Below are 27,806 nucleotides of genomic sequence, written 5' to 3'. Positions count from 1 at the left end.
ACTTCTGAATGACAGTTCTGAGCTTTAAAACAAGTTGTGACCAGTACGAGTGGGTTCTGACCAGTTGCTGCTTAACTGCATCCGATGAAGTGAGCTGTAGCTCACGAAAGCTTATGCTCTAATAAATTTGTTAGCCTCTAAGGTGCCACAAGTACTCCTTTTCTTTTTGACTGAACTCTGTCACCTCTTACTGCATATGCCCAATAGTTGCCAATCTTGAACATGCTTACTGTTGTCCTTACCTCAGAACTGTGATTCTGCTGAGCCTCCAACCCCACCACACTTGGCTTTTTGCCAGGGCACCTTCCCCCACCCCAACGTCCTACGTTTTTACTGAGCATGTTCAGGGTCTACAGCATCCATCTCAGAGTGTAGTGATTTTTACTTATTCAGAATGGAAAACGGAAATACACAGTAGAAACTGGAGAATTTTTCTCTGGTAATATTCCCCTTCTTGAGGGTGTGATAATATCTATTATCTGACCCTCACTTTTACTAGTGAGTTCAATGGGTGTTTGCCCTTCTCCAACATTGGCTCAAGGCTCCTATTTCGGACCAAGCATGAATTTCTTCTTGTTGGCACAATACCTCACTACCCCTGATTCTGCCTCACTAGAACACGACCATCTTTGGCTTTATTTTAAAGCTCTTGAGCCTCCTTATATAGTGCACTGGAATAAGCATTAGGATTACCATACGCAAGATGTAAATTTTTCCTTTAAAATTTACTTTTATTGATGGGGTGGTAGACAGCAATCACAACTCTGTGTTTATACCAGCTATGATTTCTATAACCAGTGTCTTCAGTTTGGCCAAAACTGAGACAATTGCCACAGGCTTTTAACAATTACATTACATAAACACTTATAAATGGTAACTTAACATTTATGTAACTAAATCTTAAACTTAAACTATTATATAAACAAATTTATATAATCATTACAAATATTTAAGATTGCTTTCTTTTAAACTTTCACACAAAAACAGTTACATGCATTTATTTACAGTTTTTAAATGATTCTTAACAGGTTTGCCTTCAATTTCCAACTTTTCCTGAACCGATTTTAGAACTTTTAACAGACTGTTTTCAATTTCTAATCCTCTCTGGGCAAATTGTAATTTAAATAACATTTTCCTGGTCCAACATATTATTATTATTACAGATATTAAACAAACAATATGTTCCAGTTATCTATACAATAGGGTGCAGCAGTCTATTTAAAATTCCTGTGGCAGTAGATGACCATCCCAAAAATACCTCTCACCAGTTGTGTTTTGTATCTTTTTACTTGTTCCACAATTTGTTTAATTTCATCAGTTGAGTGATGTACAGTGATCATAGTTTTACATGCATTTTCCTGAGCCTTTTGCAAGTATCCTTGCAAATCAGAATAGTTTAGCAATTGTTTAACTAAACTGATATTCATACTCAGTAGCACAGGGTTGACACTTTTATACATTTGGTCCTTAACTTTCTTATATTAAACTTCAGGTAATGTAAAGTTAAAATCACATCCAATCACTGAAACTTTATTACATAAACATTGATTTTCATAAGGATTATGGCTTATATTAAACAAGTAATTAACATTAAACTGTTCTGCATCAACTTCTAATACATACACTTGTATTTCCTATATGCACAACCACGGATCCAGTATCTGGAAATGGATTTAGTTGATATGGCATTTTCCTTTTTTCTGGATTTAAACAGATATCATAAGATTGTATAACATTATTACAAATATATCCAATTCCATGTTCTTCCATACAAGTTTTAAATTCTACTGTTTTCCATACGGTGGTTTGATTTATGGCCCATAATTTGTCTTCCCTTGGTTGCATTACACTATTATTGACATTTAATCCCAATCCCATAATAGGGGATAGCCATTCTATTTGAGCATAAAACATTTCATTTTGCTGCACACTACATGTAAAATTGACCATTTTCCACCAAGAATATAAATTTTGCTCAGATTTTTCCATATGAGTATAAGAGTAGTAGTGGTTGGCTTAACTGTGACAACCAGGAGACTAGTGGAGCAGGCAACTATCCCAGAACCATCTCTTAACATACACTGCCATTGTCCTGACTGAACTACTTTTTTCTGTATTATTCCTTTTTCCTCTTCTATAAACCAGTTACGTCTTGTTTGGCCTGGTGAAGGGAAATCTTGGGGACATAAAACACCCCAAATGGTAGACGCGGCAAAAGATAGAGAACATCTGTGGGTGTTTCTTGCAACTGTGTCTGGATTTTCTACAGGTCCCATTGTGACCTCAATAATCCGGTTCCTTATATTTAGACTATCAGGCTGAGGAATTTCAAAAAGACAGTTAATCTCAGTATTAGTAAGAGCAGTTAAATTAGGTTTACTCCATTGAATTGTCGCTCTCACTACTCCAGTCTCCGAACTCACACCACCATACCAAGATCCAGCAAGCACCGATGCCAAGAAGAGAGAGGATAAACAGGGGTTCACCTTCTATCATCTGGATTGCATTTTTTTATTATGTCTATAAAACAAACAAAAAAGTCTCGTCTCACATTTTAGCAGGACTATAAACTTTTTACCAACAGCAATTTAGTAGCTAAAACAAAACGAAAAAGTCCATCATTTTGTTCCCTATTAAAATTTATATGGAATTTTGATAAAAACAACAAGGATTATATTCTTAAACTCTTATAAAACTTATAAGTGTTATATACACATTCACACAACTTTTTGATTCATTCTTTATTAGATTTATTATCATTGAAGGTTACTTATCATATTTACTCTGAAAACTTTTACATTTACCTATTTATTGATTTTTAACCTCTTTCCCCCCCATATATATATGTCCTTCCTAAAGTTTCCATGGTATAAGTTATTGGAAGCACATTATTTGATCTATTAAAACCCTCAGAAACTTCCTAACTTCAGCTAGAAGTTAATCTATGTAATTACTGGGAGACTTATAATGGTGGTGATGGCACTCTACCATCCTCTATTTATTTGCCTCTTTTTGAATTCATTATTATTTTCATTATAGTTCCCTTTTGTTTATTTAGGTAATTTTCTACATTTCTTTATCTAGTTAAGAAAACAACCATTTTTTCCCCAAAATAGTTACAACTTTTATTTATAAACAACTTTTACTCAACTGCCACTACATAAGGAAAATTAAGGAAAATTAAACAAATAATAAACTTTGACAAAAACTCTTATATCAAAATTATTCAGCAACAAGAAAAAAAATTTTTTAGAAGATAAAAATACAAAGCTTTAGGAAGTGACCTCAGAACATATAGACAACAATTTAGGATAATTTATCATTAATAGCTATCTAAGTAGTAAAAAAGATAAAATAAAAAGAAATTTCTCTAATAAACTGTTTAACCAATCACTCCCCATAATTTTTTGTTCTGCAAATCCACCATGGCATTTAAGGTCTGTAAAACGTCTATGCCCATGACCCCAAATCTTTTTGATCCATGATTCCAACCCTCCCATACAAGATTGCTGTTCCAACTTGTAGCTCAATTGTTTTGATAATCAGGATCAGCTCCAATGCTCCATTGAAGCCTGTTGCATGCATATAGCTGGTGATAGGCCAAAATAAATGCCATTTAGATTTCAGTGCATTGATTATTGTATTACTGGCTCCTGTATCTGTTAGCAGTTTTGTAACCACAAGTCCATCCTCGATTGTTACATTTACCAAGGGTCTTCCATAACCATCCATCTTAATATCTTCAATTGGCCAGGAATACAGTCCATAATAGGTTGATTCAGTGATTCATCTCCACATTTTTAATTTTTTTAAACTCTTTTTCAATTGATCCTGCAAATATAACTAGTATTACTTATTACAACGGCTATTATTTTCCTACAAGGGGACTCTTGTTTGAAGAAGATCTTCATCTTAGGGTTGGGGACTGAGCACATTAGACTCTTCATTAAGAGAGACTTTTGATTCAAGTCTTTCTTTTTTTTTTTATTAGATGTGTGCTCTATGCTTTGGGGCAGCAAATATATTTTGGGGCACATGTGTCTTACCCAGGGAGTGTAGGTGTGACAAGCGTGCCTGTCATTGATGGGAATGGCCTTTCAGCAAGAAGGATATTTTTTAATACAGAAACCCAGGCATATGCCTGTCTCTTAACAGCTCTCCTTCAGAAGGAGAAGAAAGAGGGGAAGATTTGTTAGAAGTTTTTATTTTACTTTATTATGGGGAAGGCAGGGGAACAGGACAGGTGGTTTTGATTAAGTATTTTTCTTTTTATTTTATTACGTTTATTTAGTGTTTAGAGAAGACTATCACATGTCTTGTCCCGGCGGCAGAAGAGAGATACTGACAGTGGTTAAACCACAAAATTCTATAACTGCTGCTCACAGCCCAAGATGAGTGTGCGTGTGCCACCCAAATAAATACTGTTACTAAAATTTTCTGATTACAATGCAGGGACACAGCTCTATCTACTATATTAATTATTATTGTTAATTATTATTATTGTTATTATTATTATTATTAGGATAGAAATGTAGAGAGCCTGGTCTATTTGGAACAATTTTCAATTTTTGCAAGATAAAATAGAATTTTAAAATCTACAGTATTATCTAAATTTTTAAGCATTTAAATGAAGTATAAATCAGACAAACATAACAAAAGGCAATGGCTATTTAGAGTACTCTTACAGTTAATACTACAGGAATTTAGAACTTTATTTTCAATCCTAACTTATTTATATAGAAACAAACACATTTTGTGCCTGTGTATGTTACTTTACAATATTATGTGACAAAGCTCTGTCCTTGCCTCTGTGGGTCCCGCGTTTCCTGGCGGATTTCACTAGCCTCAGAGGCTCACTGTGACCCTCCACATAACCCTTCTCTCTCTAGAGACAATGGTCACAGTCTACTGAGCCATTTTCATCATAAGCCAGCGAGGGAGGTGAGGAAAAGTTATCCTTCCTTGCACAGTCTCTGTTGTCTCCCAGTCTCAGTGATTAATCAGGGGGCAAAGGTGGGGGGGGGAAGCCTGGGCCCACCCTCTAGTCTGGGCTCCAGCCCAGGGACCCTAATAGTATCAGCTATGGTTGCTGACCTTTTAGAAACATGACATGTACAATTCCCTGGGCTACTTCCCCCACAGCAGCCCTCACTTCCTCAAGCTCCACTTCACTCTTACGTCAGGGCCTCCTTCCTTGTGCTTGATATGGTGTTTACTACTCAGTCTCTCCAACAGCACAACTTCTTCCCACAGCTCCTGACATGCACCCACACCTGACTGACTGGGAGGCTTTTAACTAGTTTCAGCCAGCCCTGATTGTCTTCAGGTGTCCCAATCAACCTAGCCTTCTCCCTGCCTTCTGGAAAGTTCTTAATAGGCCCCAGGGGTCTTAATTGACCTGGAGCAGCTGCCATTTCACTTATTCTGGTACCAGGGATCTGTTTAACCTGGAGCTAATATATCTATCTCCCACTACTCTTCCATAGCCATCTGGCCTTGCCCCGTCACAATTATTGGCATCAATTTTTCCAGTAGAGACATCATTTAATGTCCCAAGTAAAGCTAAGCAAATTTCAGTTAGGCAAACATTTTGGAGGATACACTATTCTTCTTTTAAAAACACCCTAAAGCAGATCATAAGCTAACAAATTCAGAGTTTCCTGTCTACTCCTTTTGGTGCTTCTTGTACATATATTAAAAAAAAACAAAACTAAAGTTACCTATTACCCTAAGTTTTCCCTAATAATAATAAAATTATTTCTTATACTACCTTAAATCTACCTTCTAGTTACCTTATTATACACACTAGCATGAATTAGCAAAAGAAAAGAACTTACCTTATTTTCCAGAGCACATCATTCACAGTATCTATTGAGTAAGGCAGTTAACGTATTATAGCTTGTGTGCCCCTGGCCTGCTCCCTCCCACCGCCCGCCTCCCCCACTGCTGGGATCCCTCCCCTCGCCCACAGCCTGTGTGCCCCCGGCCTGCTCCCTCCCACCACCTACCTCCCTTACTGCTGGGATCTCTCCCCAGCCCCATACATCTTTCATCAATTTTGGTATAATTTTTGGATGTAATTCCAAAGATGGAGGTTCTTTAGATGTTGAAGGCTTCACAGAAGGGAATCCAAACACTGAGGTTTTCAGAGGGGGAAATTTCAGGTAATACTGGTTCAAGGGAAGAGGGTTTTAGCAGCAAGGAACCAGGAAGAAGAGACTGAGGTAGTGAGGATTCACAAGAAGAAAATTCAGATAATGTAGTTAGAAGGGGAGAACAGATCATCATTAAGATATAGTTCCAATGAAGGAAGTGATTCAAGGAATGAGGGTTTTAAGAGAGTAAATGTCCGCTCCTGATTCTGTTCCTGAGTCTCCTGCATCTCTTTCCCTGACATTTTCCTCCTTCACTGCCTTTTCTCTTTCTTATCTATATTTAGAATTTAAAAGAATACACTTATTCTTTTATATAGCACTACTTATTATACTAAGCATATAATTTTAAAAAAAAAGCAATTCCCTATTTCTATGCTATATTACACATCTAACCCAACTAAGGTCCTCTCCCAGAATTCCCTTTCAGAACTTTAGCTGAGAAGAACAAATCTTCTTTTCCCCTGTCAAATGTTAACTGATATACGGTGGAATTAGCTTTACTTGCAATTGTGACAGATCCTGCCCATACTGGGTTGAGGACATGGGCTTTTTCTTTGTATATTTATACATCACCATGTCTCCTATTCCCATTCATTGTTTTTAGTAAGCAATTTATAAAATGGAACAGCCCCGTCCATTTTTTTGCATATTTTTCAATAAAATCTCCAAGAGAAAAGTTAGTTATACCCCAAAGGATCTTAAGTTAGAAACATCTGTGGGAACTAGTAACCTCTATTTATTCGGTGACCTCCCCTCTTGTCCCAGTGTAACTCCTGCTGCTGACACATTTACACTTTTTCTGGACTGACCTTAAATCCAGTTTCTTTTATTTTCTGCAATATTTTCATATTTTTCTCCCTAGTTTTAATATTGATAAGAATATCCTTTACATATTTTAATAGAGAATATACAGCATTACTTCCTAACTTCTGCTTCCCTAGGATGCTTATAAAATCACCTCAAAGCAGATTATAAATTAGCAAATTTAGAAACTTAACAGAATAGAACTGTATTTCAATACTGCAATTATTAAGATAGTCCAAAACCCCACAGTAGTTGTGGACTAAAAACACTCTAGCTAAATATTCAATAACCATTTTTACATAATTCCTATTATTTCATTAATACATTTATAATTGGTCCCTTTTAAACTACATATATAATAAAAAATAATAATTTGTTTTAAGGCTTGATTTCTCCTGCTCTAAAGTGGCATGCTTTTATGCTGACACTGCAGCTATTAGGGGTGTTTAGTTTTCTTACACTATCTCCTTACAGCAATGGTCCCCAGACTTTTCAGGATCGTCCACCCCTTACCCCTGGCAACTCCTGGGGGAGGGACGCGGACGGGGTAAGGGGGCTGAAACTGTGACTGCATCTGGGTGCGAGTCTGGGCCAGGAGCCAGGATTGGGAATGGAGCCGCAGCCAAGGGCCATGGCTGGGGGGGGATCGGGGTTGGGTGCGGAGCCACACCCTGGCTGCGGTTGGGAGCCAACGCTGAGGGAGAGGGGCCAGGATCGTGGCTGTGGGCGGGCCACAGCTGATTGGCGTTCCCTCACCGCCCGCCATGGGGGGCTGGCTTGGGCCCCACTGTGCCCCCCAGACATTCCACCGTGCCCTCTTGGGGGGCATGACCCACAGTTTGGGGACCTCTTCCTTAAAGGGTGAAGAAGCTGTAAATTCAGCTTCCTCAGTCAGCTAGCTCTCAGAGCAACTCAGCAACCTCATATTGCAATAGCCTCTTCCAAGCTAAACTCCATAATAGGGCCAAGATTTTCTGCTGTCTATTTTGGTAAGGGGCAAAATTTTCTTTTTATCTCTCTTTCCTTCATTCTGCCTTGCTGGTCCCCTTTTGCCTGAGAACCATTGTCAGAGAAGGTTTCTATTCATACCTTCTCAAGTTTTTCTCTTGAGGATGGCCGCCCTTTCCTCTGCATTTTATATACAGTTTTATTCATAGTGGCATCTGAATCATTAAACTTTTTTACTGTTTTCATTGCCAAACCTAATTCTAAATTTTGATCTAACTCTCAAGAATATCCAGATGCTGATTCCCAGTTATACTTGGCTTTGGTTTTCCCTTTACCCACTGTTTCCTTTCAGGAGAGCACATCATGGAATCCCCTCCTGGAAAGAAAGATTTCACCACTTCTTTTTCTGGGCTATTAATATTACCTCCATAGGGAAACTATGTGAAAATTTTGGTTTGGTGTTTCCTTCTTGCATAAAAACAGCTTCTAATGTCCACTGGGGTTTGTGTGACCCATTGCTGGGGGCATAATGGTAGCAGTGCAGCCTCACAGTCTTTTCAATAATGAGTCTGATACTGATAGTGAACAGTGCTTTGAGAATATTAGAATATGACTAGGGTCCTACATAGAACCACGGCTGCATAATGGGTTTATCAATCCTCTTCAGATGGGAGCTTGTGTTCTGACATGCGTTGATGGGATACTATGCAGACATGCAGTTCGGTGCCTAAGTCCCAGTTATGCTCTGATGAGCACATGAACCAATGCAATCAGGAGACATCAGTTTTTTTCAGCTAAATCATACCATCCGTGTTTTGCTTTTTGAAATAGATAACACATCCTTGCTGAACTATCACATATTAGGTGAATGAATCTCATGGGAGGAACTCTTCAAACATCAGAAAACTAAGTACAAATAATAATTCATGGGTTGGGCAGTGACCAATAAAAAAAAATACAGGAATTGCTAGAACCGTAAACTTCTTTTTTTCTTTTAACTCTCTAAACTTCTGAGATAAAGGAAACCAACTGCAGTTGGAGGCAGAATCCTTCCCTGCATGCACCCAAAACTCTGCCTCTTAAATTACCACTTGCCAGAAGTGGGGAGAGCTCCATACTTGCCATGTGGCGATAACTGACAGAAACTATTTCTGCCAATGTTGTGGGGCTGACTCCTGAAAGTGGCAGATAGGACAGGAATGGCAAAACATATTTGTTTTCAAGTAGATGGCAACTCTCTATTCCATGCTTTAATCTGAGCCTTTACAGACCCCACCCCACACAAAAGGAAAGGAACACCCTATGTACTTGCAAAGTAGATCTTGTGTACTTGCTGAATGGAAGAGGGTTTGCTCTAAATAAAGAAAGTCTCTTCTTTCTAGATAGAATGGTTAGACTGAGGCCTCCTGTGGGAAATGAACTCTGATATGGTCAACAGCCCGATGCTGGATTCCACATCCTAAAAGGACAGAAATAGAAAACTAAATTTTCAGCCAAAGTTGAAAAAGCCCATTCCATAACCTGTATAGACCTGGAATCTGACCTGCCCATCACAGCTATAGGAATCCACTCTCCTTCCCTTAGAGTGCTAATAAATTCCATCATGTTTTAGAGGAGAAAATGCAAAGCCTCTCTGCCCAAAGAGGTCAGAAGGAACAAGTAAAAGATTGCAGTAGCAGCAGTAAACTCCAGAAATAAGCAGCTCTGTATAAACATTGCATACATATTAATAAGTCAGCACTAGCAGGCTCACTCACAATGGACAAGTCTCATTAAATGAGAATTGTTGGATCTGGCCATAGGTTGGATAATGTCCTGAGTGAGTCAAAGTTTGGTGCTTCCTTAGAATGGCTGTAGCCTCTAGTTCTGAATTTTCATTTTCAGCCTTGTATAAATCAGCAAATAGAAAACCCGTTTCTGAGGTACCCTAAGGGAAGAATGGCTCAGACTCTGAATACTTACTGTGGGGGAAGATGATGGTCAATTGTGATTCAGGAAAGTCCCAGTCTAGAGAGAATGTGGAGCTTTCTTACAATGCCTGGAATGAGAGAACTATCCTGCATTTTCAGGAAGCTGGCAGCACAATTCCTGACATGCATTTGAGCCCTTACAGACCCTCTCCCTCACACAAGCTAGACTTAAGAAGAATTTGAATACTCACAGAAGAGGTGGGGGAAGGGATTGGAATTACATGGCCAGCCCAAGCTTCATGTGGCCAACGACTGAACGTGAGCATTGAGCTCTGCGCTAATGTACAATATGCCATACTGGTCCCTGTTAATGCACAGCTAAATTCACCTCTGCCAATACAATCTGTTTAAATCCCCTTTCCTTGGCTCCAACTTTTAATAAAATCCATAGTTCAAAGCCTTTCAGTCTTCATGGTAGTAGTGGAAACAAGTACATCATTGTGAGAAGGGGAACAACCAAAGGTGCTTTACCCAAACAAGTGAGTCTATTACTCCCTGGGACAATAGAGATAACACAATCTATCCCCACAAGTAGCTGAAAATAAATATCTTACTCCAAACCACAAAAATGTTAGTGGCAGGTGCTAGGCCATGGGATTCAGGCTGATAAGGACCAGGGCAACTCTGATTTACAGCTATAGGAACAGTAGTAAACTCCTCTGCTGTAGCAATGCCTGAGTCTTTGAATTACTGAATTATTGAATAACAAAAATTTTTAAGACTTTCACCTCCACTGAAGTGCAGTAATATGGGAGAATATGACAATCACTAAGTAGGTGGTAGCAGGGTAAAGTCAGAAGTGAGGAAAATGTGTATTTGTATTGTAAGAGAAGGTAAACATGAGAAGAAATGGTTGGTCAGAATGTGCCCAATGTGGGACAGAATTTGGTTCTTCCTTACAACGGCTGCAGAGAATCTCTTGTCTTGTGTTTATCTTTTTAAGAAAGGTGGTAACCATATTGCATGTTTGCACCCAAAGCCCTGTACAGACATGTCCACACACCCTCCCTAAAACACACACACACACACACACAGAAAGAAGTGAAGGAATCCCAATGCTCACTCAGCAGCAAGGGATCTGCTCTGTTCAAGAAAAGCATCACAATGCATGAAGAGCTGAGCCTCAGAGTACAGGGGCAGGCAAAGGAGAGTCATTGATTAAATAGGCCCATGAAGGAGCACTCATCCTAAAATAAAAAGAATGGAAAGGAAATATGCGTCCCCATATGCCATAATCTACATTAATAACACCCCATAATTCTACTTCCTAGTAACATGAACGTTAATCCAGCTTCTTTCCATTATCTAATAAAATCTCTATTGTTTCGTCAGCAGAAATTTCAAACTGATTTTGGGAACTGGGCTCCTGCATATCCCGAAATTCTCATATCAACTAAATGGGCAAAAGCATGGACCATCAGTGAGCCCCATGGTTGCCTATTCCCTATATGGTCCCTTCTATGTGGTTTGTTTCATCAACCATTCTTGCTGGTCTTGGTCACTACATAAGGAAAAAATAAACTCCATTTTATCAGGCATGGAGTGTTACACTACTCAGAGGCTTTTAGGGAACAATCTCTTTACAAGTGATTATTGGGATCTTTGGAGGAGCTCTCAGTTGCCCCTCCCCCAAATTGGACCTTTACAAATACATTGTCCTCCCAGTAGAGATGTTCCTCACCCTCTGCCTACTCTACAGTCCAAGGGAAATACAGAGAGGAAATGTGATATCACTAGAGATGTGACTGCTGCATTTTCTGTTCCTAATTCCCTTGTTTTCTCTTGCTTGAGAGGGCCGCAAAATGTAGAAAAGTGGGTCCTAAGCTCCAGACGTGGGCATTCCTTTGACCCAGACTTAGCAGGAGTTTAGGCAGGACACAGAACTCTAGCTAGGGAAGAGGTGTGTGGGGTTTTTGTGTGTGTGTGTGTGTGTTTTAAACACACACACACACATAGGACTGCATCCACATTTTCAGAAAAATGGGGGCCCTGTTCCATACACATACCTGAAATCTTTCAGTCCCTGAAGTACTGTACCCTAAAGGAATGAGTGTGCCAATTGCCAGAATTATCTGCTGAATGAGGATTGATGTGCCTTCATGAGAGGTGAAGAGGCTTCATTTGGGATAAAGAAGTATGTGAGGGGCCAAAAAATAGCTGCAAAATGGTTGCAGATACATGGTCTGACCCTCAATGAAGCCTTCATCCTAAATGAAATGGAAACAACAAAATGTTAGAAATGGGCGGGGCACTGGGAGGAGTCATTGTCTATCGATTTAGGGTGGAAATACACAATATGTTTATTATTTTGTTCCTGTGTGTAAAATGACGGGAAAATATCCCAGTAAGTTTGTGAGGATATTTTACTAGTACCAAAGCAACTGATAGAGCATGGGTTTAAGGAAGACAGTGAGGAGTAGTGGAGCAAAAGCACTGTTGACTCCAGAATACACACTCTGGAGTAAGTAAATATTATCTCCATTTTAAAGATAGATAAACAGAGTCTCAGTGATGATAGATATTAGGATATTTATCAATATTTGTCAGCCATGAAATAAATCACTTTCTATTTATATTAATAATATTGTCTGCACTAAGGGTGTGATTGAAAGTCCACTGTAGTCAATAGGGGTCTCCATCAAATGTAATTGGTTTTGAATTAGGCCCTTAGATAACATAACATCGTACTTTCCAGGATTTCAAAATGCCAACAATAATTCATAACTTTTTAAATACTTACCATTATCCCCATTTTCAAGATGAATAAAGTGAGGACCTCAAAGGTCAATGACTGCTAAAATCAAAGTTAATCAAAGCCTGAAGTGAGTGAGGAGTTTTGCTTAATCCCTAGTCTATCCACCAGAGCCCAAATTAGTGAGAATTCCTGCTGAATCTCTAGATGTAGTACAGCCCCACCACACATACCCACCATGTGGACATTTCCTGAAAGCCACAATCTGATTAAAGTCAATGGGATTTTGTATTTTATTGTCAAAAATGTATCAGTGAGCAGAGAACTCTGACTGTACTACAGTTGGACTAACCATCACAGTGGACATTCTGCTCCAATTCCTAACATGCTGAGTTACAACCTTTTATTTATTCCTCATGTGTTACATGGGAATAGTGTAGCTTGAGAAGGACAGAAGAAATGTTTTAAGCGCTCACTAACTACTGGTCTGGGACCCCTGTGGAACCACAACTTACTTACACAGTTGTGTTACGTTGGCCATCTGAGAAAATTCAGTTACTTCTATCAAAGGCCTGTATGCCAAATCTCGCAACAAATACCACAAGTATTATCAAAATCGCTGCAGTATTGTACAGTGCCAACCAGCTCTCCCAGAGGCTAAGGTGAGGACTGACTTTAGCTCAATGCCGCAATAGCTGTGCATGGGCTGTTATGTATGTGTACATCTCTTCCCCAGCCTATCCAAGTGTTTATGATCATAGTGTCCTCTCTAGAGATTAGTCCAGTCAGAGTCCCATACAAACATTAAAATGTTGATGCATTTAAAGAAATACTGATAAATATTTTTATAAATATTGAACTTTTCAAGAATAACTGTTTTTATAATAGTCATAATGCCTACACTCAGCAAGCAACTTGTTTTCAACGTTCTTAAAAGTGGCAACAATTATTAAGCCAGAAAATATGCTGTGGAGAAGTAAGCATTAGCTCCATTTTAATGATGGACAAGCAGAGGCGCAATGAGGATAAATATTGATAAATATCCTATTATCTAGGATGAAATAAATAACTTTCCATATATACGAATGATGCTGTCTGCACTTAAGGTGTGATGAAAAGTCAATTGTAGTCAATAGAGGTCTAATAATTAAATGTATTTGGTTTTGGATTAGGCCCTTAGATAACATAACACCATGCTTCCAAAGCTCTCAAATGCAAAACAATAATTAAGTTATTCAACAACTTTTCAAATAATTACCTCTCCCCCAATTTAAAGATGAATAAATTGAGGCAATCATGGATGTAAAAGATACAGAGCAGGCAGGAAGAAACAATGAAGGTATTGGAACTGTAAACTATCAAAAAAGCTTTAATTTTAACATCCCTTATTCCCTTAAACTGGAGAGAGATTTCTTAGACAGAAACCCCCCTGACAGTCTATTGGATGGTATTAAAGATAAGTGTTCTTTTGGGGGAAAAGTGAAGAAGTTAGCTGAGATAGGCTGGTGCTATCACTGCTGTTGTTAAACTCCAATCCTGTTTCCTAAAAACAAAAAACAACAGAAAGACTAAAAGGGAAAGAAAAGAACAGCAAAGAGAGAAAATGCCGTTTCTGCCTCTGCTGTTGAATCTCACTTACAACCTAACTGCTAGAAAAACACAAACACAGCACATGGTCTTATCAGCCATTCTGAGACCGGGAAAACATGTTCCACCGTCAGGCTGTTTAGGGCATTGCTTTTAACTGCCTCCTTCTGGTCACAGGCTGACAGCAGTGTTGCAAAATAAGCAGTATTGGCTGGTGAAGAAAAAGGACACATGGGGTGGGGTTGGAGGATAAGACAAGTCTCATATCCCAGATGGTGTTCAGGTTTTAACTAGAGCTGGTGGAGGTGACAGTGTCATCTGGGTCCCTCTCTCTGACCTGGTCTGTTCAGGAGATCTCTCAGGATTAGGATGAAGAAGGTCTGGGGTCCCAGGAGATTGTGGCAGTGACAGCTGTGATGGTGAAACTCCTTCCTTCCCCCTTCTCTTGTCCTTCAATCAGGCAGCGTTCCCTTTTGTTTCATCTCCACATTTTCACTCCAAAGAACCCGGAAAGTGGATGAGTGACGGAAGAGCCCATCCCCTCATTATTATGTTCACCAATTAGGCCTAATTTCTGCCTCACCAATTTTGGTCCTTTAATTTGTCCTCCCACTCTTGTTTACCAGGCATGGTTTTAACAGAGTCCTTGAATTATGTCAGCAGACCCTTTTGTTTTAAGTAATCCAGTGATTTCTGTCTCCCTTTTGCACATTTCCCCATCAACAGTTATTGTTATAGGTTATTGTGACATTTTATGAACAATCAATCATTCTTTACTCTTGAATTCACGAGTAAATTTGTAGGCCCATTTATCAGAACAGTGAATTTAATTGGTCACCATGATGCATTTTTGGGGGGAGCTGAATACGTTTTGGTCACTGGGGAGGGAGGTTGGACTGGTTTTGGGTACCCAGGGTAGGCTGTGGGGGATTGTGTTGATTTAGGTCACCACCATGTTGGAAAGTTCCTCTACAGCAACAAATCAATTCATTCATCCAGGAGGTTTTTACCTGTTCTCATGATAGCGAGCAGGGAGATTCTTAACACACATCTCTTCCCAGGTGGTTGTGGTGCATTAGGCTGGAGGAGAGTCTATGGGGTAACCAGAGTTTGAAGCAGCTATGAGATCTGAGCAGATCAGGGGGTCATGAAGATACTATCAGCACAGCTGGTTCTAGGAGCAGCCTATGCTGTTTTCATGGAAATCATTTTGGAGTGGCAAGCTCTCCACGCCCCCCACAAAAAAAAAAAAAAAAAAAAACAATAATCCAGCAACAAAGGCTGAGTGAAACAGCAATTCAGTGCTCCCTGGTAGTTAGTAACCAGGACAACCACCCTAACTGGTTCAGTGTACTGAACTGCCAGATCTACTTCTGAGCTAGTAGAAACTTGCAAAGGGGTTTGTGGAGCTGAATTGCAGAGGGGCTTGCCAACTGGCTCAGGGATCTGAGGAAGGAGCCTGAGGCCTGCTCTGAAACTCCTGCTCTAGTATAGTGATGCCAACTTCCCCCATGATTTTGTTTGGGGGGAGTAACAGGATTTCAGATGGGGCTGCATCCCAATCTGTGATGACACAAGAAGCTCCTCCCCTCTGGGGAAATCCCCATCTGGCTGGCTGCTGGCCTGCCTGCCAGGGAAGAGCAACCAGTCAGAGCCGCTGTAAGAAGAGCTCCCTCCCCTTTTCCCTCCTCTGCAGCCTGAAGCCATTTTAGCAGGCAGGGAATGGGGCAGCAGAAAGAGTCCAGCAGCTCAGGGTAGCTCTGATCCCTCCTCCCTCTTTGCTCCTGTGAGCAATGGGACAGCTCCCCCACTCCCCTGCACCATGGCCTGGGAATGGGTAGAGATGGTGAAAGGGGGAGAAGGGACCCCACTGCAGCTCTGCCAAGCCTGGGTGAGCAGGTGAAAGAACTCCAGGGGGAGCAGAGGTCAGCTGAACTTATGGGGCTTGAAGGGGACACAGAAATGCTGGGTGTCCCAACTGATGTGGGGACTGGATTGATTTGGAAGTTGGGGGTCCAGAAATCATTGGCAAGGGGATGGGCAGATGTTGGGGTGAGAGCTCCTGCACCAGGGGCTGTTTGCCTATAAATATGGGGTGATCCTGGCTCCTTTTCCTACCTCACTCTCTGAAGGCCCTGCAGATCTTTTCCAAACCAAGCATCTGACAGGCTGTTCTAGGCCTGGAGACCTTGTGGTCCTACCACACCCTGCCCCAGAAAAGGGCAGGAGATTCCTCCAAGCTGCCTAGAGTGGCTGCATGGGACACAGCCAGTCAGAAAGAGGCTGCAGGGAAGCAGCCACATATAAAAGGAGCTGCAGGGCTCTAAGTTCAGTCTGCATGTAGGGACTAGAGGAGCAAGGAAGGTGTTCCTGGGTGGTTGTTGGGACTCAAAGAAGATAAGGGCCATGGGGAAGTGGCCCGTAGTTAGAGATGTGGCACATGGGTGCTATGTATAGTATCCTTGGATTGGGACCCAGAGTGTAGGTGGGCTTGGTTCCCTTCTAAACATTCACTGGAGAAGCCCTGAGCAAGGGGACTTTAAACTGGCCCAGAGAAGTGCTATATCTGGAACTGGGTTACACCTGAAAGGGAGCCAAACTGAGACTGGCTCAACAGGAGAACAGGTTTCAGAGTAGCAGCCGTGTGAGTCTGTATTCGCAAATAGAAAAGGAGTACTTGTGGCACCTTAGAGACTAACAAATTTATTTGAGCATAAGCTTTCGTGAGCTATAGCTCACTTCCACCAAATGCATCCGATGAAGTGAGCTGTAGCTCACGAAAGCTTATGCTCAAATAAATGTTAGTCTCTAAGGTGCCACAAGTACTCCTTTTCTTTTAACAGGAGAACTGGGGTCCATGAACTGAGTTCAAGAGGAGTGGCTCAACTGGAGAGCTGGGATCACTGAGGACTCAAGGGAAGGCAAAGAGATGGACTAGCACCCCAGGGAGGAAGCCCTGGGGCTCTAGTCCATTCCAGAGCAGGAACCTTTGTCAGGTAGCCAGAACCCAACTGAGGGTACCATGATGGAACCTGTTGGACTGTTAAGGGGCTGAGCCTGAGGAGGGCTGCAGGGTATATGCCACTCATCACAGGCAAGGGGGTTTTTGGACCTGCTGCCTCCTCCTACCCATGGGCTACCTCTCTGCAACCCTGCACCTATTCAGCCTGATACTTTCCAGGATGGAGCTCCCAGCTCTACTCCAATCTAGGTGTCCTGGTCAGTACCTCACAACCAGACCCTTCTCCCTGTACAGGCAGAGGGAGACTGACTTGGCTCCTGGCTCACAGCCTCTTATAGAGGCCAGCTGGGCCTGATTGAGCTGGCCACAGCTGCGGCTGCTCCCTTCATCAGCCTGGGCTTTTCCCCACAGCCTCAGCACCCTGCCAGGGCTGGAGCAGCAAACCACCCCGCTACAAGCCCATAATGGTTTACTTTCACCCAGATGTTAACATCATCTATTCTCCACAATAATAAATTTGGGAGTGTGTGCAACAGTAATTGTCTCTCTCACTCACATACACATTGAAGGTGGGCATGGGGGATATAAAATCAAGACAGAGCAAAGAAACATATAATAATCTTTTTAAAAATGACTTATGATTATTATTGGCCAATCTCACGATTTTGTGTGGTCCGACTCATCATAATCTTTGATCTTTAGGCTGGTAATGCTATAGTGTGGACCAGCCTCAATCCACTCTCTTTCCCTATTGGCTTTGCGGAGGCAGAGTCATGCAGAGTTTTCTAAAAATGTTAATTGCTTGAACAATTTCCTATCTCAGCCCTTGCAGAAGCCAGTTTCAAAAGTTACCCAGAGGCGAAGTTTGTGGTATCAGGGGATTGTGTTGAGTAGAGGGAAGAAGACAAGGAAACGTTAGTCAATTAGCAAAATATTTCCAAAGGAGGCAAATGTTAGGAACTTAATTTTCAGACCTGATACTAGTTAACAACTCTAAAAAACAGGAAATGTGTGTGGGAGGGTTGTTTTAAATTTACAAGATTGTTCCAAATCCGCCTCAAAATGGGACCTGGGTGCAGTCCTGGATGTGGGAAGGCTACAACATTCCATAAAGCAATGAACTGACAGCTGACTGGGTGAGGGTGAACAAAGCCACAGTGCACCAATTATCCAGGACCAGACTGTCCCATAGGCTTATTGGGAAATTTCTTAGCAGGCCCCTGTCACTCAATGCCTGTGTCTGTTTTTAAAATTCTCCTCTGTGTATTGAAGGAGAGTCCTGTTTCTTTAAATCATACAGAACCATAAGTCCCTCCATTCTCTTCCTCCTATAGGGGACTTGCTGGGAAGCAAAAGTTGCTGCTCTGCATTCATGGTGCCAGCACCTCACATTACCCCAGAATGCACTGCAGCAGTTGGAGCCAGAGAGTGAAGGTGACTGAGCTGTATGCAGAATGGATCTTTGCAGCAGCCTGAGGAGGGTGGTGGTGAAGGGCTGCCTATTTCACCACTGAGTCCTGATAGGAATTTGAAGAGCCTGGCAGGTGGCTGGGCTCAGGATGCTCCATGCAGTAGTAGCTGTGACAAGCATGTGATGGCTCCCTGCAGCAGGGTAAGAAGCCTGTGATGGCTCCGTCAGACCTGGTGAAGCAGTGAAGAGTTGCAAGTAGCCCAGAACGTGGCCATGAAGAAGAGCCTGCAAGGGGAGAATAGAAATGGGATTTGTTCACAGTGGGTGAGTTTTGTGGGGGAACTTTGTATTGGTTTTGGTCTCTGGGGTGTGCAGAGGAGGGGCAGAAAATGTCAAATTGGTATTGGTCGCTGGGAGTCAGAGATTTTTTTTTCTTTTTGTAGTAGGAGGCAGTGGAATTGGTTTTGGATGCTGGGAATGAGATTTTTTTGGCATAGGGTTGTCGCCGTTAGCAGGCTGGCTTGCAGCACAACTGAGACAGTTGCTGGTAAAAGCGTTTTATTTCTGATTATACGGTCATATATATACAATAGTTGTTTATCCTTTTTACAATTCATTATCCAATGTCCTTATCTTAGTGTTTCATTATTCTGCTGTGCTGGAAACTAGAAGTTGCTTCTCATGCTATTAGCTTTGCAGTGTAGCCAAATTCCCAACCTGTATAATCTTGTTTACTTCGTTTCTCATGACCCGTGGGGTAGCTTTATGTTCTGCCAAATTCTGATATCTTCCATTGACAAATTCTTCCTTAGAACATTTGATAGTCTCCATCTCCCACACCTCCCCCTTTTTGTTTTTTAAAGGCAGCAGAAACCATGCGAGATATAGCCCAACGCATACATTGGATTATACAAGGACCACATAAGCAAAAAATACAAATACAAAATCCCATTATTATTATAATATGTAACAACGAAGTTAGCCAGCCGGGCCATCCAAATTTAGACAACCAATCCCATAAGGGATTGGTTTCCTTTGTTAATTTATGAAGATTTTGTTCTAACCGTGCTAGTAATTCATGGATGGAATGAGAATGGTCAGACAAATTAAAACAGCACATACCTTCAAAATCCTCACATCCATGCCCATGGGCTAACAGCAAAAAATCAATTGCAGCACAATTTTGTAATACCGCATGACGAATACTATCTACATCCATTAGTAAAGCAGTTAATATTTCTGAGGTTAGATTAAATTGCTTAATACTCCAACAAGCCAATTTCTCTAAATCAACTAAACTCTTTACACTAGCGACACCAGGGGCAAGAAATGCCGCAAATATTTTTGAAGGAGTATCCCAAAAGGTTATTGTATCCTTACAATCAGGAGTAAAGTCCTCCAATGCTCGCTTAGGGCGATTGTTTTGGTGTTTAATCATATTACAGTCAGGTGCATACAGTGTCAAGCGGCCTAAATAACATGGCCCTCCCATGGGAAAACTAGGGATACCCTGCCATGCGCGATTTCCGCAAATAAGAAAGGTCCCTGGTGGTAATGCCTTTGCTGATCCATTATTCCATATACCCTTTTGCGGCAATTGTAAGCCTAGGTTGGCCCCTCCTTGCTGACAATAATTTCCCGCCACAAAGGAGGCAATTGGCGTAATATTTTGCATATTAGAAAACATAGAAGCATTCATTTTCCACCCATATTGAGAATACAATACATGGAATTGTCCACCTAATTCAATGCACCCCATTGAATGATTATGAGTATCGTTTATTGTTGTGGGTAAGGATCCTAATAATGTGAGTTCTTGGGGTGGGTTAAGCAGTGATTGATTTACTAAATTTATTAGCGTTCCTTGCAATAAACTCCAAGCAACCCCCGGGCACTGTTGCCCTGGTGTCCCATTATATAATCAATAACAAGTATTATTAATATTAGTATCATTAAAATCACTTGAGCGAAGGACACTATCATTGCTAACGTACCCTCGATATCCATTTAAATCTATACTCAGATAACCTATAAGGCACGTACTAAAAGGGTCCGCAGGTGTTGCCATAGATAAACAAAATGAAGATTGCCCTGTCTGATTCGCCCAGGTGATCCATACGTTCTGACGGGGATCAATGCGTGTAAGCAGAGAAGAGACTAGCCATAGCGGCCATAGGATTATCCATAGAAGCAGTAGTTTCATCCTTCGTTGATTCTGTAATACAGGGCCGGACCCACTTTGCGGGTATCCACCGAGGACCTGCGTCAAGGGAGACACAAGCATAACCCCGACCCCAGGTTAATAACGGTACCGGTCCTTTCCACTGTTGAGAGGCATAATCAAACCACTTTACCTTTGGTTTTTCTTGCTCCTTTTCCATTCCTGTTCCCCCTAAATGCTTTTGTATTGGAACATTATTACTGTTATCAACAGTGTTAATAGGTTGGAGCCAGTTCAATACATATATAGTCTTCGCTAGTCGCCCAGCGGGAGTCTGCAGTATAGCATCCTCCCCACATCGTGATTGCTTATCTAACATTCCTTTTAAAGTAGCATGAGTGCGCTCAACAATGGCCTGGCCTGTAGAGTTCCCCGGCACCCCTGTTTTATGGTTTACTCCCCACAATTGCAAAAAGGCTTGCGTACGCCTAGCGATATACCCAGCTCCATTGTCTGTTTTTATTGTTTTTGGCACACCTAGCGCTGCAAAACATGCCTGCCAATATTTGATTACATCCTTACTACTGGTGGAAGCATGGGGCGTGGCCCAAATAGCCCCAGAGAAAGTATCTATAGATACATGAACATATTTCTGTTTTCCAAACGGATTATATTGAGTAACATCTGATTGCCATAATATTAATGCTTCTAAGCCTTGGTGATTGACCCCAATAGGAAAAGCAGGGGCTAGTTTATTGCATTCTGAGCATGAGGCCACAATACTCCGGGTCTGAGATATGGGTAGGGAAAATTGTCGAGTAAGAGCTCTTGCCGACTGATGGAAGAACTCATGAGAGAGACGGGCTTGCTCAAATTGATTCGGTACTACCACGGGTCCTACTAGAGTGTCTGCTTGCTCATTCCCTATACTTAAGTATCCCGGTAGGCCCGTGTGGCTTCTTAAATGCCCCACAAAATATCTGTCCCTTCTCCCATCAAGTCGATGCCAAAGACGCAAAAGTATTTGTTGTAATCTAGGGTTGTGAATTCTTCCAAGCATCGCTCTCTCCAACTTATTCACCAAGCCCACAGCATACTTGGAATCACTTATAACATTGAGTGGTTCTTTGCTCCAATTTTCAAAGGCCATAAGTATGGCCAAAAGTTCTAGTATCTGCACTGATCCTTCACTAATAATCTTTTTATGGGCCCAAACACATCCATCCCACCATACCATCCCCGCGGTTCCCGTTCGTCCCGCCGCATCAGTGAACACCGTTATTCCTTTTACCGGTCTTTCCTGCTTCATAAGGTGTCTTTCTAGTTGCAGAGGGGAGGAAAAGAGATGGTGGGGCGGGTAGTGACAGCTCAATTGGCCTTGATAATCATCTAAGGCAATGGCGAACATAGTATCATGCATCAACAACTGTGTAATAACCATTTTGGAAAAGGGTAACAAAATCTGGTGCGGATCAGTCCCTGTCATGGTAGTTACTCTTTTTCGTGCTTGCATTATTAACATAGCTATAGCTTCAACTCTGGAAGTCACCGTCCGTATATTTTTACAGGGTGGAAATATCCATTCTAACCCTATTAACGAATCTCTATCCTTCTCATCCCATTGAAATAACAATGCTTCCAATACTGAATCCAAACTAAAAACTGCTACCACAAAGGGCAGATTTTCTTTGTATCTGCCCAAATAACCATTGCCAACCTTTTGACCAATTCGTTGTAATGCCTCCTGCTGTTGTGCTGATAATTGTCGTTTATCCCCGGGACTTCTCCCCCCTTGTAATAGAGGAAGGAGAGGGGATATATCATGATTTGTGATACCACAAAGTGGGCGAAGCCACTGAAGTTCACCCAGTAATTTCTGAGCATCATATAGTGTCTGGACATGAGGTGAAAATGTCAAATGTTGAGGACGTACTGTACGATCAGTAACCCGAAGGCCCAAATATAAAAAGGGAGGTTGGGTTTGAACCTTTTCCGGGGCCACTACAAGACCTGCTTGTGCTAATTGGGAAGTAATCAATGCAATAACAGAGGGTTCAAAGGCTGTAGGAGCCGCAAACAAAAGATCATCCATATAATGATATATTTTTCAGTGGGGATACCTTGTTCGAATAGGGTGAATAGCCCATGCAACAAAAAGTTGACAGATTGTGGGTGAATTTTTCATTCCTTGAGGCAAAACCTTCCATTGGTATCGAAGGGCAGGAGCCTCATGGTTTACTGTTGGGACAGAGAAGGCAAAGCGTTCTCTGTCTTTTGGGTGCAAAGGAATAGTAAAATAGCAATCCTTTAAGTCAATAATAAGTAACGGCCATTCAGATGGGAGCATAGACGGGGCAGGTAGGCCAGGTTGTAAGGAGCCCATATCGATTATGATGGCGTTAATGGCACGTAAGTCCTGCAATAAACGCCATTTCCCTGATTTTTTAAGAATAGTGAATACAGGCGTATTCCATGGACTAACGGAGGGTTCCAGATGGCCGAGATTTACTTGTTCAGCCACCAATTCCATTAACGCGGCAAGCTTAATTGTTGGCAGCGGCCACTGAGCAACCTAGATCGGCTCATCAGAATGCCAGGATAATGCAAGGGTTGGCCGCTCCTCAGTGGCCGCTACTAGAAAGGCGGAGAGCTAATCGTGACTCCCCACTGACTTAAACAATCTCTCCCCAATAACCAAATAGTTGTATCAACAAGATAAGGGCGAACCGACCCCATCAATGTATGGTCAGTGACATCAGTAATGTTAATAAAGAATTCACTCAACATGGGATTACGTTGCCCACCGATACCCTGAAGGGGTGTGTTTACTGGCTGCAGTGGCCATGCCGATGGCCATGCATGCAGGGGCAACACCGTAACATCCGCTCCTGTATCAATAAGAACTCGGTGCTCAAAGGAAAAGCCATCTTGGCCTCTGAATTGAACTACACGCGTAGGACGGTCCCTTCCGATTGATAGAACAATTGCTGTCGTCAGTTGTGTGGAGTCTGAGGACCCAAACCCACTGGTCCCTCTCACCTGAGGTAATGCAGAGGGAACAATCGCACAGAAAGGTATTAGCTGTGCAATTTTTGTTCCGGCCATAATCGTAATGGGCGGGCAAAGTGCCCATACCATAATTCCTATGTTCCCCGTGTAATCAGCATCAATCAGCCCAGGAAGCACAAAGAGCCCCCTAAGGGAAGAAGATGATCTGCCAATCAATAACGCACTTAGCCCATGCCCCAGCGGTCCAGAGGCCACGGAAGGGACAAGTTTTACCTCATCATTCTCTAATGTAAAGTCGGTGGCGGTGGCCAAATCAACTCCGGCACTGCCGACGGTTGCCCCGCGGAGGCCATCCAAGCAGCCGGAGTATTGTTTGTCCTCACGCCTTGCCGGTTGGCGCTCCGCGAGGCGTTTCCCTCCCCCTGCAATGGGGTTCCATCCTTCTTAAACCGAGAGCGGCATTCCGAGGCCCTGTGGCCGAATTTTTCACATCGATTACAGGTCCCAGGAAAAGGGGCAGGGGGTGAGCCGCTTTGCGTTTGTGCCCTTTTCTTTGGGCAGTTTCGTTTTAAATGACCCATCATACCACATTGATAACATGCCCCCTCCCTTCCCTTTCGCCAATTCGGCTTGGAAGTGTTCAAGGCTACCGCCAAGGCGTGTGCATGAATCTTTGCCTTATCCTCCTCCTCCACCAAGGGGGCACGAGTGCAGGCTTCAATCACATCGACTAGGGAGGCTGATTTTGGCAAAGTCACCAAAATCCCTGCAGGGGGCCATAAGCTAGGGTCAGTCTCTTTGATGTGTTTCTACCTACAGGCTCTGCCTTTGTGCCAGGGAAGCAGTTTTTCTCACCTAATGCTGTGGCACCAACCTTGTATTTAATGATAGACTAGATGGGAAGCAAACAGGGTATTCATGCAACTGAAATACAAGACAGTCCTATCAAATTATCTGAGACTGCATCCTAAGATTATGGTTTTGGGGTCCATATTATCCTGACTTCACACTAGTAACTGCACCAAAGCTTCCTTGCAGCTCATATGCTGCATTGCTGACATTGTGGGGACTTCTACAGTTTTGACCATATATCTGTGATGGATAATCCAAATCCCTGTCTTCTGGGAGGGACAAAACCTCTGATCAGTGTCTTGCTGGACAGTCTAAATCTCTGCCCATGTTATACCGATAAAATAAAAACCAGTAGGATCTTATTAAAGGGGAAAAGGCAAAATGCCACATTTATTGTGAATACAGAAAGAATCATAGTAAGCAGTTAGTTATAGCTATAACATTCCATTCAATTTCATATTTATTCACACGAATACACATACACACAGGTTCTGCAAGGTTGTTATCATAGTTACCAGCCTTAGAGTTGCTCATGCCAAGCCACTGGCCAGGTGGCCTGGACATGAGGAGGGAGCAGAGCCTTGTCAGATGCTCATCTGATGCTCCTGGAAGTTGGTTTGCAGAATCAGACCCCAATGTTCTCACTTTCTAGAGTCCATTTTTATAGGAATTTCTTCCTTTACCAGTCTATCGGAATTGCTTCATCATGCTGTTGCTGAATCAATCAGCAGATGGCACATTCCTGACGGCTCCGTGCTGCCAGATGTTATCTTGTTCTTTGGTTCTCCCATTCTTGAGGCTGTTGGGTGGGGGGAGGGATAGCTCAGTGGTTTGAGCATTGGCCTGCTAAACCCAGGGTTGCAAGTTCAATCCTTGAGGGGGCCATTTAGGGATCTGGGGCAAAAAAAAAAAAAAAATTGGGGATTGGTCCTGCTTTGAGCAGGGGGTTGGACTAGATGATCTCCTGAGGTCCCTTCCAACTCTGATATTCTATGATTCTATGATTCTATGATTCCAGTCTGCCCTCTGGGTGCCCTCTGGTTATTTCCACTTGACGCCTTCTTCAGTGAATGGACACTGGATTCTTAGGCTGGCACCTGCCTGATCATTCAGTTATTATCCACACCAAGCATCCATCCATATACATCCTCTATCTCTATTTTAATCACAATTGTTAACAAAGCAAGATGAATACAACAAAAGGGCGGGGAGTCTCTGGGTGCTGTCTGTTGTTACAGAGTATTGCTTTGAGTCTCTCTCTGTGTGAGTAGTTGTTGTTACAAAGAATTGCTTTGAGAACAGACTCTGTCTTAGAATGTACTAACACAATTAGCAGCTTGCAAGTTTCACACATAGAGGAAGAGAAACAGTACCAAAAACCAACTAGTTTTAATTAGTAATACCCTGAAATTTAAACTATGGGGAATCAAACTCATTTGTGATTTTAATAGAGAACTTCTTTAATATGATCCAATACCCAGTAGAGAGAAAAAACCTCTCTTTAATGACCTGTGGTGTATGGGGGTAGAAACATCTCTCTCCACATGGACAGAATAAAGCTCCAGGAACTTAACTTGTTTTCATTCTTAGCATGTTAATAGAGATGACATAGATCCTTGCTGCAATATGTTGTCCCGTTGCAGCACCTACAGAGTTCCAAGTACAGTTTAAGGGGCTAGAATAATCCTCTTTCCTGCTGAACCCTGAACTCACTTAACTTTCATTTTCATCTCTGAATTTTGGTTAGGTTTCATTAAATATCAGCTCTCAATAAGGATTCCTAATCTTTGTCCTCACCTGTTTTCTACTACTAGGATGCTTGGGTTTGGAGATATAGGACAAGTATTTTTTTGTTTGTGTTGTTTCTTGATTGACGTCAATGAAGAATCTGGATTCAATTACTGGTGCCTTCTCTCCTACAAGGTAATTAGAAGAAAGGCAGACTCGCTGTTTGGAACTGAGCTGTTCAATGAAAGGAACAGATATATTGCTACCAATCTGACAGCGTAAATAAGTCTAAGGGATGAGGAGAACTTGTCTGGCCCCACAACATTTCTGAAAATAATACTGATCTCAACCCCAAAAACCTGTGTAGTATTTCCACAGTGTACAATAAAGGAAAGGAAGCATTGCCTCCTACCATAGTCAAGGAATAAGGAACTCTGTATAAACATTGCATAGGTATTAATAAGTCAGCGCTAGCAGGCTGGCAAAGGACAAGTTCCATTCAATGAGAATTGTTGGATCTAGTCATAGTTCATACAGTGCTCTGAGTGAGTCAGAGTTTGGTGCCTCCTTAGAATGGCTGTAGGCTCTAGTTCTGAATTTTCGTTTTCAGGATCCCAAGCCGTGTACAAATTGGCAAATAGAAAACCCATTTCTGAGGTACAGTCAAAAACGAATGGCTGAGACTCTGAATACTCACTGCAGGGAAGATGATGGTCAGTTGTCATTCAGGAAAGCCCCAGTATAGAATATGAGGTTGGTCTGGGGTAAAATAAGAATCTTCAGCTGCCACTGATGCTTCAATGGCTGATGGTGGAGAGCTCAACCTTAAAGGAAAAGAGTTGAAACATCAGCCACTGTAGAAATATCCCCCTTTTCAGCTTTGCCAAACTGCATTTGACCTATATCTGTCTCAATGTTCCTTCTTTCCCTAATAAAAAGTGTGTTCCTTAAAAGGAGGCAATAAATAGAAGACTCTTTTCTGTGGTTGAGGAGGCAGGAATAGCAGAAAAAGAACTATAGGAAGGGAAATAATGGGCTTTACATTTTTCACCGCTTCATTGTCTACAGAGATTGTAGGATCTCCAAGCAGGGATCTTGCCTTCATCCTTCTCTGTAAAGCACTGTTGGAACTATATAAATGAGGGGAAGTGGAAGACAATTCTCACAATTATAGATGTTGAGATGTGGAGTCATTGCTGGGGCTATTTAGGGATCAGACAGTGCCCAACGTGAGAGAAAGAAAGTGGAGCTTTCTGACAATGCCCAGAATGCTCTAGAGAACTGTCCTGCATTTTCAGGAAGGTGGCAGCACTATTCCTTACATGCATTTCAGTCCTTAAAGACCCCTCTCCCAAACACCATCCTTAATGTACTCACAATCTGGAATTAAGGAGAACTTGAATACTCACTGAAGAGGGAAAGGGGATTGGGATTTCATGGCCAGGCCAAACTTTATGGGGCCAATGACTGAATGGGAGCATCAGAGCTGTCATACAATGTACAATGTGTCCTAAAATAAGAAAAATA

The 27,806-nt window shown here is 41.9% G+C and overlaps 1 long non-coding RNA gene across 1 annotated transcript; it reads right to left on the bottom strand.

Moving 5' to 3' along the window:
- Nucleotides 1-1,040: 1,040 nt before the first annotated feature.
- Nucleotides 1,041-15,462, bottom strand: LOC122460985. Its single transcript, XR_006282669.1, has 3 exons — nt 15,167-15,462; nt 11,884-12,084; nt 1,041-2,520 (listed from the first exon to the last, which is right to left on the bottom strand). It is a non-coding gene; the product is annotated as an uncharacterized LOC122460985 (long non-coding RNA).
- Nucleotides 15,463-27,806: the final 12,344 nt, after the last annotated feature.

This window comes from Dermochelys coriacea, chromosome 7, assembly GCF_009764565.3.
Source record: "Dermochelys coriacea isolate rDerCor1 chromosome 7, rDerCor1.pri.v4, whole genome shotgun sequence".
In the NCBI taxonomy this organism is placed as follows: Eukaryota; Metazoa; Chordata; order Testudines; family Dermochelyidae; genus Dermochelys; species Dermochelys coriacea.
This window is presented reverse-complemented; position numbering and strand designations above follow the sequence as displayed.